The sequence below is a fragment of the Salvelinus namaycush genome, unplaced genomic scaffold (genome assembly GCF_016432855.1).
Source record: "Salvelinus namaycush isolate Seneca unplaced genomic scaffold, SaNama_1.0 Scaffold1809, whole genome shotgun sequence".
Classification (NCBI taxonomy): domain Eukaryota; kingdom Metazoa; phylum Chordata; class Actinopteri; order Salmoniformes; family Salmonidae; genus Salvelinus; species Salvelinus namaycush.
In genome coordinates this window covers 10,001-22,500 of record NW_024058574.1, presented here as the reverse complement: position 1 = coordinate 22,500, position 12,500 = coordinate 10,001, and the positions used below count along the sequence as shown (strand labels likewise).

Genomic DNA, 12,500 nt, shown 5'->3' with positions numbered 1-12,500 from the left:
TGTTACTGTAGTTAACCGTGTGCCAGGCTCCGGGTTTATACTGCTACATAGTGGTATAGTGATGTGTGGAGAAGTGGGTTCTGGATGTTACTGTAGTTAACCGTGTGCCAGGCTCCGGGTTTATACTGCTACATAGTGGTATAGTGATGTGTGGAGAAGTGGGTTCTGGATGTTACTGTAGTTAACCGTGTGCCAGGCTCCGGGTTTATACTGCTACATAGTGGTATAGTGATGTGTGGAGAAGTGGGTTCTGGATGTTACTGTAGTTAACCGTGTGCCAGGCTCCGGGTTTATACTGCTACATAGTGGTATAGTGATGTGTGGAGAAGTGGGTTCTGGATGTTACTGTAGTTAACCGTGTGCCAGGCTCCGGGTTTATACTGCTACATAGTGGTATAGTGATGTGTGGAGAAGTGGGTTCTGGATGTTACTGTAGTTAACCGTGTGCCAGGCTCCGGGTTTATACTGCTACATAGTGGTATAGTGATGTGTGGAGAAGTGGGTTCTGGATGTTACTGTAGTTAACCGTGTGCCAGGCTCCGGGTTTATACTGCTACATAGTGGTATAGTGATGTGTGGAGAAGTGGGTTCTGGATGTTACTGTAGTTAACCGTGTGCCAGGCTCCGGGTTTATACTGCTACATAGTGGTATAGTGATGTGTGAAGAAGTGGGTTCTGGATGTTACTGTAGTTAACCGTGTGCCAGGCTCCGGGTTTATACTGCTACATAGTGGTATAGTGATGTGTGAAGAAGTGGGTTCTGGATGTTACTGTAGTTAACCGTGTGCCAGGCTCCGGGTTTATACTGCTACATAGTGGTATAGTGATGTGTGGAGAAGTGGGTTCTGGATGTTACTGTAGTTAACCGTGTGCCAGGCTCCGGGTTTATACTGCTACATAGTGGTATAGTGATGTGTGGAGAAGTGGGTTCTGGATGTTACTGTAGTTAACCGTGTGCCAGGCTCCGGGTTTATACTGCTACATAGTGGTATAGTGATGTGTGGAGAAGTGGGTTCTGGATGTTACTGTAGTTAACCGTGTGCCAGGCTCCGGGTTTATACTGCTACATAGTGGTATAGTGATGTGTGGAGAAGTGGGTTCTGGATGTTACTGTAGTTAACCGTGTGCCAGGCTCCGGGTTTATACTGCTACATAGTGGTATAGTGATGTGTGGAGAAGTGGGTTCTGGATGTTACTGTAGTTAACCGTGTGCCAGGCTCCGGGTTTATACTGCTACATAGTGGTATAGTGATGTGTGGAGAAGTGGGTTCTGGATGTTACTGTAGTTAACCGTGTGCCAGGCTCCGGGTTTATACTGCTACATAGTGGTATAGTGATGTGTGGAGAAGTGGGTTCTGGATGTTACTGTAGTTAACCGTGTGCCAGGCTCCGGGTTTATACTGCTACATAGTGGTATAGTGATGTGTGGAGAAGTGGGTTCTGGATGTTACTGTAGTTAACCGTGTGCCAGGCTCCGGGTTTATACTGCTACATAGTGGTATAGTGATGTGTGGAGAAGTGGGTTCTGGATGTTACTGTAGTTAACCGTGTGCCAGGCTCCGGGTTTATACTGCTACATAGTGGTATAGTGATGTGTGGAGAAGTGGGTTCTGGATGTTACTGTAGTTAACCGTGTGCCAGGCTCCGGGTTTATACTGCTACATAGTGGTATAGTGATGTGTGGAGAAGTGGGTTCTGGATGTTACTGTAGTTAACCGTGTGCCAGGCTCCGGGTTTATACTGCTACATAGTGGTATAGTGATGTGTGGAGAAGTGGGTTCTGGATGTTACTGTAGTTAACCGTGTGCCAGGCTCCGGGTTTATACTGCTACATAGTGGTATAGTGATGTGTGGAGAAGTGGGTTCTGGATGTTACTGTAGTTAACCGTGTGCCAGGCTCCGGGTTTATACTGCTACATAGTGGTATAGTGATGTGTGGAGAAGTGGGTTCTGGATGTTACTGTAGTTAACGGTGTGCCAGGCTCCGGGTTTATACTGCTACATAGTGGTATAGTGATGTGTGGAGAAGTGGGTTCTGGATGTTACTGTAGTTAACCGTGTGCCAGGCTCCGGGTTTATACTGCTACATAGTGGTATAGTGATGTGTGGAGAAGTGGGTTCTGGATGTTACTGTAGTTAACCGTGTGCCAGGCTCCGGGTTTATACTGCTACATAGTGGTATAGTGATGTGTGGAGAAGTGGGTTCTGGATGTTACTGTAGTTAACCGTGTGCCAGGCTCCGGGTTTATACTGCTACATAGTGGTATAGTGATGTGTGGAGAAGTGGGTTCTGGATGTTACTGTAGTTAACCGTGTGCCAGGCTCCGGGTTTATACTGCTACATAGTGGTATAGTGATGTGTGGAGAAGTGGGTTCTGGATGTTACTGTAGTTAACCGTGTGCCAGGCTCCGGGTTTATACTGCTACATAGTGGTATAGTGATGTGTGGAGAAGTGGGTTCTGGATGTTACTGTAGTTAACCGTGTGCCAGGCTCCGGGTTTATACTGCTACATAGTGGTATAGTGATGTGTGGAGAAGTGGGTTCTGGATGTTACTGTAGTTAACCGTGTGCCAGGCTCCGGGTTTATACTGCTACATAGTGGTATAGTGATGTGTGGAGAAGTGGGTTCTGGATGTTACTGTAGTTAACCGTGTGCCAGGCTCCGGGTTTATACTGCTACATAGTGGTATAGTGATGTGTGGAGAAGTGGGTTCTGGATGTTACTGTAGTTAACCGTGTGCCAGGCTCCGGGTTTATACTGCTACATAGTGGTATAGTGATGTGTGGAGAAGTGGGTTCTGGATGTTACTGTAGTTAACCGTGTGCCAGGCTCCGGGTTTATACTGCTACATAGTGGTATAGTGATGTGTGGAGAAGTGGGTTCTGGATGTTACTGTAGTTAACCGTGTGCCAGGCTCCGGGTTTATACTGCTACATAGTGGTATAGTGATGTGTGGAGAAGTGGGTTCTGGATGTTACTGTAGTTAACCGTGTGCCAGGCTCCGGGTTTATACTGCTACATAGTGGTATAGTGATGTGTGGAGAAGTGGGTTCTGGATGTTACTGTAGTTAACCGTGTGCCAGGCTCCGGGTTTATACTGCTACATAGTGGTATAGTGATGTGTGGAGAAGTGGGTTCTGGATGTTACTGTAGTTAACCGTGTGCCAGGCTCCGGGTTTATACTGCTACATAGTGGTATAGTGATGTGTGGAGAAGTGGGTTCTGGATGTTACTGTAGTTAACCGTGTGCCAGGCTCCGGGTTTATACTGCTACATAGTGGTATAGTGATGTGTGGAGAAGTGGGTTCTGGATGTTACTGTAGTTAACCGTGTGCCAGGCTCCGGGTTTATACTGCTACATAGTGGTATAGTGATGTGTGGAGAAGTGGGTTCTGGATGTTACTGTAGTTAACCGTGTGCCAGGCTCCGGGTTTATACTGCTACATAGTGGTATAGTGATGTGTGGAGAAGTGGGTTCTGGATGTTACTGTAGTTAACCGTGTGCCAGGCTCCGGGTTTATACTGCTACATAGTGGTATAGTGATGTGTGGAGAAGTGGGTTCTGGATGTTACTGTAGTTAACCGTGTGCCAGGCTCCGGGTTTATACTGCTACATAGTGGTATAGTGATGTGTGGAGAAGTGGGTTCTGGATGTTACTGTAGTTAACCGTGTGCCAGGCTCCGGGTTTATACTGCTACATAGTGGTATAGTGATGTGTGGAGAAGTGGGTTCTGGATGTTACTGTAGTTAACCGTGTGCCAGGCTCCGGGTTTATACTGCTACATAGTGGTATAGTGATGTGTGGAGAAGTGGGTTCTGGATGTTACTGTAGTTAACCGTGTGCCAGGCTCCGGGTTTATACTGCTACATAGTGGTATAGTGATGTGTGGAGAAGTGGGTTCTGGATGTTACTGTAGTTAACCGTGTGCCAGGCTCCGGGTTTATACTGCTACATAGTGGTATAGTGATGTGTGGAGAAGTGGGTTCTGGATGTTACTGTAGTTAACCGTGTGCCAGGCTCCGGGTTTATACTGCTACATAGTGGTATAGTGATGTGTGGAGAAGTGGGTTCTGGATGTTACTGTAGTTAACCGTGTGCCAGGCTCCGGGTTTATACTGCTACATAGTGGTATAGTGATGTGTGGAGAAGTGGGTTCTGGATGTTACTGTAGTTAACCGTGTGCCAGGCTCCGGGTTTATACTGCTACATAGTGGTATAGTGATGTGTGGAGAAGTGGGTTCTGGATGTTCTGGATATTTTCTCAGAGGGTGTAGTTGCCCTTTAATTAAATTGTGCAATAAACCCTTTTTTTTGCTAGTGGTGTTTCTGTACTGTGACTGTACAATGTAGGCTACATGTGATAGCAGAGTTAGCAAAACGATAATTCTGATTCTCATCCTGCCAGGTAGGCCTACTTTGCAGTCAACATTTAATTGGTAAGGGTATGATGACTAAATTTGAGACATTGCAAAGATTCAACCAAAGACTTCAGACTTAAAACTTCTTCAATACCCCGGTTTGCCTTAACTTAGTATTTACTGGTAGATGTCATAAGTCGACACGTCTTTCCGATTCCTACCGGCTACCGATGTCGTTCAAGATCTGCTCCATCACAGACTAACCCGTTGAGAGCTACGCCCTCTTGTCTTGTCAGCTGCTCCATCACGGACTAACCCGTTGAGAGCTACGCCCTCTCGTCTTGTCAGCTGCTCCGTCACGGACTAACCCGTTGAGAGCTACGCCCTCTCGTCTTGTCAGCTGCTCCGTCACGGACTAACCCGTTGAGAGCTACGCCCTCTCGTCTTGTCAGCTGCTCCGTCACGGACTAACCCGTTGAGAGCTACGCCCTCTCGTCTTGTCAGCTGCTTCGTCACGGACTACCCCGTTGAGAGCTACGCGCTCTCGTCTTGTCAGCTGCTCCGTCACGGACTAACCCGTTGAGAGCTACGCCCTCTCGTCTTGTCAGCTGCTCCGTCACGGACTAACCCGTTGAGAGCTACGCCCTCTCGTCTTGTCAGCTGCTCCGTCACGGACTAACCCGTTGAGAGCTACGCCCTCTCGTCTTGTCAGCTGCTTCGTCACGGACTAACCCGTTGAGAGCTACGCCCTCTCGTCTTGTCAGCTGCTCCGTCACGGACTAACCCGTTGAGAGCTACGCCCTCTCGTCTTGTCAGCTGCTCCGTCACGGACTAACCCGTTGAGAGCTACGCGCTCAACGCTTAACATCTGCTGACCATGTGACCAATAACATCTGATTTTATTTTATTTGAACCCTTAACCTAAACTTTATCCCAAACCTTAACCCTTAACTTAACCATACGGAATGAGTGACTAAACTTAATGTTTTAACTCTATCCCAAACCTTAACCATTCAGAATGAATACGGATTGGATGAATGGACATTCCGTTAAAAACTGGACTGTTTTTGTGTTTTCGGGAACACATCTGACCTGCTGACCGGTAACCGATGTGAAATGGCTAGCTAGTTAGCGGTGGTGCGCGCTAATAGCGTTTCAATCGGTGACGTCACTCGCTCTGAGACCTTGAAGTAGTTGTTCCCCTTGCTCTGCAAGGTTCTGCGGCTTTTGTGGCGCAGTGGGTAACGATGCTTCGTGGGTGACTGTTGTTGATGTGTGCAGAGGGTCCCTGGTTCGAGCCCAGGTAGAGCCGAGGAGAGGGACGGAAGCTATACTGTTACATTAGATTAGTGGGTAGGAAGGTCCAGTCTCTCCAGACTGACATCTGGCCTGCTGTTAGGTTAGTAGGTAGGAAGGTCCAGTCTCTCCACACTGACATCTGGCCTGCTGTTAGGTTAGTAGGTAGGAAGGTCCAGTCTCTCCAGACTGACATCTGGCCTGCTGTTAGGTTAGTAGGTAGGAAGGTCCAGTCTCTCCACACTGACATCTGGCCTGCTGTTAGGTTAGTAGGTAGGAAGGTCCAGTCTCTCCAGACTGACATCTGGCCTGCTGTTAGGTTAGTAGGTAGGAAGGTCCAGTCTCTCCAGACTGACATCTGGCCTGCTGTTAGGTTAGTAGGTAGGAAGGCCCAGTCTCTCCACACTGACATCTGGCCTGCTGTTAGGTTAGTAGGTAGGAAGGCCCAGTCTCTCCACACTGACATCTGGCCTGCTGTTAGGTTAGTAGGTAGGAAGGTCCAGTCTCTCCACACTGACATCTGGCCTGCTGTTAGGTTAGTAGGTAGGAAGGTCCAGTCTCTCCAGACTGACATCTGGCCTGCTGTTAGATTAGTAGGTAGGAAGGTCCAGTCTCTCCAGACTGACATCTGGTCTGCTGTTAGATTAGTGGGTAGGAAGGCCCAGTCTGCTGCTCGATTACACTCTCAGTGTCTGTATACAACACATAGGTGACACACACACACACAACACACACACACACACATCCCACCCGTACACACACACACCCCACTCGTACACACAGCACAGCTTGTGTCATGATGAGTAAGACAACATTAGCAGGATGGCGACACAACAAACAGAGACTTTCCTAGTTGGACAAGAGGTCGCTGAATTCACTCCGATGCAATCCCCCATGATTAATAGCACATTATAAACTGGGGGTGGTTTGAGCCCTGCATGCTGATTGGCTGACAGCCGTGGTATATCGGACCGTATATCACGGGTATGACAAAACATGTATTTTTACTGCTCTAAATAGTATTTAACAAGTATTTATAAAATGGGTAGTTCCAGCCCTGAATGCTGATTGGCTGACAGCCGTGGTAATATCAGACCGTATACCACACGTATGACAAAACATGTATTTCTACTGCTCTAATTACGTTGGTAACCAGTTTATAATAGCAATAAGGCACCTCGGAGGGTTTGTGGTATATGGACCAATATACCACGGGTAAGGGCTGTGTCCAGGCACTCCGAGTTGCGTCGTGCCTAAGAACAGCCCTTAGCCGTGGTATATTGGTATATATATACCACACCTTCTCGTGCCTTATTGCTTAATTATATAGAATATAGCATCCTAATGCAGAGATAATGTTGTGTAGGGTAGGCTAGACAGTATTCAGCCCTGTCCCTCTGTCTGTCTCCTGTTCTACTGTATAAACTGCCTTCATTTTGATGGACCCCAGGAAGAGTAGCCGCTGCCTTGGCAACAGGAACTAATGGGGATCCATAATAAACCCCAGGAAGAGTAGCTGCTGCCTTGGCAGGAACTAATGGGGATCCATAATAAACCCCAGGAAGAGTAGCTGCTGCCTTGGTAGGAACTAATGGGGATCCGTAATAAACCCCAGGAAGAGTAGCTGCTGCCTTGGCAGGAACTAATGGGGATCCATAATAAACCCCAGGAAGAGTAGCTGCTGCCTTGGTAGGAACTAATGGGGATCCATAATAAACCCCAGGAAGAGTAGCTGCTGCCTTGGCAGGAACTAATGGGGATCCGTAATAAACCCCAGGAAGAGTAGCTGCTGCCTTGGCAGGAACTAATGGGGATCCATAATAAACCCCAGGAAGAGTAGCTGCTGCCTTGGCAGGAACTAATGGGGATCCGTAATAAACCCCAGGAAGAGCAGCTGCTGCCTTGGCAGGAACTAATGGGGATCCTTAATATACCCCAGGAAAAGTAGCTGCTGCCTTGACAGGAACTAATGGGGATCCATAATAAACCCCAGGAAGAGTAGCTGCTGCCTTGGCAGGAACTAATGGGGATCCATAATAAACCCCAGGAAGAGTAGCTGCTGCCTTGGCAGGAACTAATGGGGATCCATAATAAACCCCAGGAAGAGTAGCTGCTGCCTTGGCAGGAACTAATGGGGATCCATAATAAACCCCAGGGAGAGTAGCTGCTGCCTTGGCAGGAACTAATGGGGATCCATAATAAACCCCAGGAAGAGTAGCTGCTGCCTTGGCAGGAACTAATGGGGATCCATAATAAACCCCAGGAAGAGTGAGTAGCTGCTGCCTTGGCAGGATGGGTCTGTCTGGTAAAAACAGAGACAGCAGTGACCTCTCGTGGCCGACCAAGGAACATGCTCTCTGTCATGATCCTGCCGTGCTGAGGGATAAGGCTGTTTGTAACCTGTAGACTTAAAAAAAAAAAAAATAATAATGAAAAGGTTTTTAAAAAGTTATCGTAGCGACACGTTGACTACGTTAAATGTGTAAAGATATATTTAATTATTGTAGGCCTACATCAAGGTACAGCGGTAGCCTACATAATTGAAAAAGGCAAAGCGTTAATATGGTATGTTTTACTGTGAGCCGAATACAGTAAGCTAGATGGGGTATAGTCAGACATTTCATAAACACTGTGTGCGGGAGTCATTTTGTTCTTCTACAATGTGTATTTTTGCGCATTTAACCCCCAGCACCACAAATCTGATAAACATGGTAGCTAACCTTCTCAAGACTGTGTGTAACTTGAACACACCCGACCAAAAACACCAGGCAAAATAGTTTTTGTTGAATGTAATAACTATTCAGAATCAGAATATAGAAACATATCTTCAATCAAATTCAAATGCCATGTAGACGTGATGACGTCTTCCCGCTACGATCAACACGAGAGTTGGGTGAATTTTTTTGTCCGGTCGGGATTCCTAGTCTGTGATTGGCCGAGACGCCTGACCATCATACTCAGTAGGCCGGGCTCGGAGGAACAGGTTGAGACGTTAACAAGCTGCGAAATCATCCGACATCATACAACGCGGTTACACTACAAACACAAACTGGTGAGTACAGCAGGCCCGTCTGTGAGGTTTCAATGTTGTGTTGTTGTTTATGTGTGGTTTAAACGTTGTATTTTGTTGTGTTTACCGAGACTGAACGCAAAACAAAATCTGTGCGTCCGTCCGCTCATCAGCAGATGGCGCGCTGAGCGCATCCGGGAGTCAGGAGAGGAAAGGAATACTGAATACGGTTTCTAATGTATCTCTGTTTACAGGCTTCACTAAGTTATTTTATATTCTGTTTTCTTATCTTATGGTATGATGTGTTATCATAACATATCATAACATATTATAACACATCATAACATAACATAATACAGCATAACACATCATAACATAACATAACATAACAGTATGTATTGTGTTATGATGTGTTATGTTATGATGTATTATGATGTGTTATGTTATGTTATATTATGATGTGTTATGTTATGATGTGTTATGATATGATGTGTTATGATGTGTTATGTTATGATGTGTTATGATGTGTTATGATGTGTTATGTTATGATGTGTTATGATGTGTTATGTTATGTTATATTATGATGTATTATGTTATGATGTGTTATGATATGATGTGTTATGATGTGTTATGTTATGATGTATTATGATGTGTTATGATGTATTATGTTATGATGTGTTATGTTATGATGTGTTATGATATGATGTGTTATGTTATGATGTGTTATGATGTGTTATGTTATGATGTGTTATGATGTGTTATGATATGTTATGATATGATGTGTTATGTTATGATGTGTTATGATATGATGTGTTATGATGTGTTATGATATGATGTGTTATGATGTGTTATGATGTATTATGTTATGATGTATTATGTTATAATGTGTTATGTTATGATGTATTATGTTATGATGTGTTATGATGTGTTATGATGTATTATGTTATGATGTATTATGTTATGATGTATTATGATGTGTTATGTTATGATGTGTTATGTTATGATGTGTTATGTTATGATGTATTATGTTATGATGTATTATGATGTATTATGTTATGATGTATTATGATGTATTATGTTATGATGTATTATGTTATGATGTATTATGATGTGTTATGTTATGATGTATTATGTTATGATGTATTATGATGTGTTATGTTATGATGTGTTATGTTATGATGTATTATGTTATGATGTATTATGTTATGTTATGATGTATTATGATGTGTTATGTTATGATGTGTTATGTTATGATGTGTTATGATGTGTTATGATGTGTTATGTTATGTTATGTTATGATGTATTATGATGTATTATGTTATGATGTGTTATGTTATGATGTGTTATGATGTGTTATGTTATGATGTGTTATGTTATGATGTGTTATGATGTGTTATGTTATGATGTGTTATGATGTGTTATGTTATGATGTGTTATGATGTGTTATGTTATGATGTGTTATGATGTGTTATGTTATGATGTGTTATGTTATGATGTGTTATGTTATGATGTGTTATGATGTGTTATGATATGTTATGATGTATTATGATGTGTTATGTTATGATGTATTATGATGTGTTATGTTATGATGTATTATGTTATGATGTATTATGATGTGTTATGTTATGATGTATTATGTTATGATGTATTATGTTATGATGTGTTATGTTATGATGTGTTATGTTATGATGTGTTATGTTATGATGTGTTATGATGTGTTATGTTATGATGTGTTATGTTATGATGTGTTATGTTATGATGTGTTATGATGTGTTATGTTATGATGTGTTATGTTATGATATGTTATGATGTGTTATGTTATGATGTGTTATGTTATGATGTGTTATGATGTGTTATGTTATGATGTGTTATGTTATGATGTGTTATGTTATGATGTATTATGTTATGATGTGTTATGATGTGTTATGTTATGATGTGTTATGTTATGATGTGTTATGTTATGATGTGTTATGTTATGATGTGTTATGATGTGTTATGTTATGATGTGTTATGATGTGTTATGATGTGTTATGTTGTGTTATGATGTGTTATGTTATGATGTGTTATGATGTGTTGTGTTATGATGTGTTATGATGTGTTATGTTATGATGTATTATGTTATGATGTGTTATGTTATGTTATGATGTGTTATGATGTATTATGTTATGATGTGTTATGTTATGATGTATTATGATGTGTTATGATGTATTATGTTATGATGTATTATGTTATGATGTGTTATGTTATGATGTATTATGTTATGATGTGTTATGTTGTGTTATGATGTGTTATGTTATGATGTGTTATGTTATGATGTGTTATGATGTGTTGTGTTATGATGTATTATGTTATGATGTGTTATGATGTGTTATGTTATGATGTGTTATGATGTGTTATGTTATGATGTGTTATGTTATGATGTGTTATGTTATGATGTATTATGTTATGATGTGTTATGATGTATTGTGTTATGATGTATTATGTTATGATGTGTTATGATGTGTTATGTTATGATGTGTTATGATGTATTATGTTATGATGTATTATGTTATGATGTGTTATGTTATGATGTATTATGTTATGATGTGTTATGTTATGATGTATTATGTTATGATGTATTATGTTATGATGTATTATGTTATGATGTGTTATGTTATGATGTATTATGTTATGATGTATTATGTTATGATGTATTATGATGTGTTGTGTTATGATGTGTTATGATGTGTTATGTTATGATATGATGTGTTATGTTATGATGTATTATGTTATGATGTATTGTGTTATGATGTATTATGTTATTATGTATTATGTTATGATGTGTTATGTTATGATGTGTTATGATGTATTATGATGTATTATGTTATGATGTATTATGATGTATTATGTTATGATGTATTATGTTATGATGTATTATGATGTGTTATGTTATGATGTGTTATGATGTATTATGTTATGATGTATTATGATGTATTATGTTATGATGTGTTATGATGTATTATGTTATGATGTATTATGATGTGTTATGTTATGATGTGTTATGATGTATTATGTTATGATGTATTATGATGTGTTATGTTATGATGTATTATGTTATGATGTGTTATGTTATGATGTGTTGTGTTATGATGTATTATGTTATGATGTGTTATGTTATGATGTATTATGTTATGATGTATTATGTTATGATGTGTTATGTTATGATGTGTTATGTTATGATGTGTTATGTTATGATGTGTTATGTTATGATGTGTTATGTTATGATGTATTATGTTATGATGTATTATGTTATGATGTGTTATGACGTATTATGTTATGATGTATTATGTTATGATGTGTTATGATGTGTTATGATGTATTATGTTATGATGTATTATGTTATGTTGTGATGTGTTATGTTATGATGTATTATGTTATGATGTGTTATGTTATGATGTATTATGTTATGATGTATTATGTTATGATGTATTATGTTATGATGTGTTATGATGTATTATGTTATGATGTGTTATGTTATGATGTGTTATGATGTGTTATGTTATGATGTGTTATGTTATGATGTGTTATGTTATGATGTGTTATGATGTGTTATGATGTGTTATGATGTGTTATGTTATGATGTGTTATGTTATGATGTGTTATGTTATGATGTGTTATGTTATGATGTGTTATGTTATGATGTGTTATGTTATGATGTATTATGTTATGATGTATTATGTTATGATGTGTTATGTTATGATGTGTTATGTTATGATGTGTTATGATGTGTTATGATGTGTTATGATGTGTTATGTTATGATGTGTTATGTTATGATGTGTTATGTTATGATG

The 12,500-nt window shown here is 40.9% G+C and overlaps 1 protein-coding gene across 1 annotated transcript in view; it reads left to right on the top strand.

The window, feature by feature from the left end:
- Positions 1-8,630: 8,630 nt before the first annotated feature.
- Positions 8,631-12,500, top strand: part of LOC120037667 (phosphoribosyl pyrophosphate synthase-associated protein 2) — a gene marked incomplete at its 3' end in the record, with an annotated part of 10,101 nt that continues 6,231 nt past the window's right edge. Inside the window, exon 1 of the mRNA XM_038983663.1 lies at positions 8,631-8,711. The remainder of the gene's footprint in view (positions 8,712-12,500) is intronic.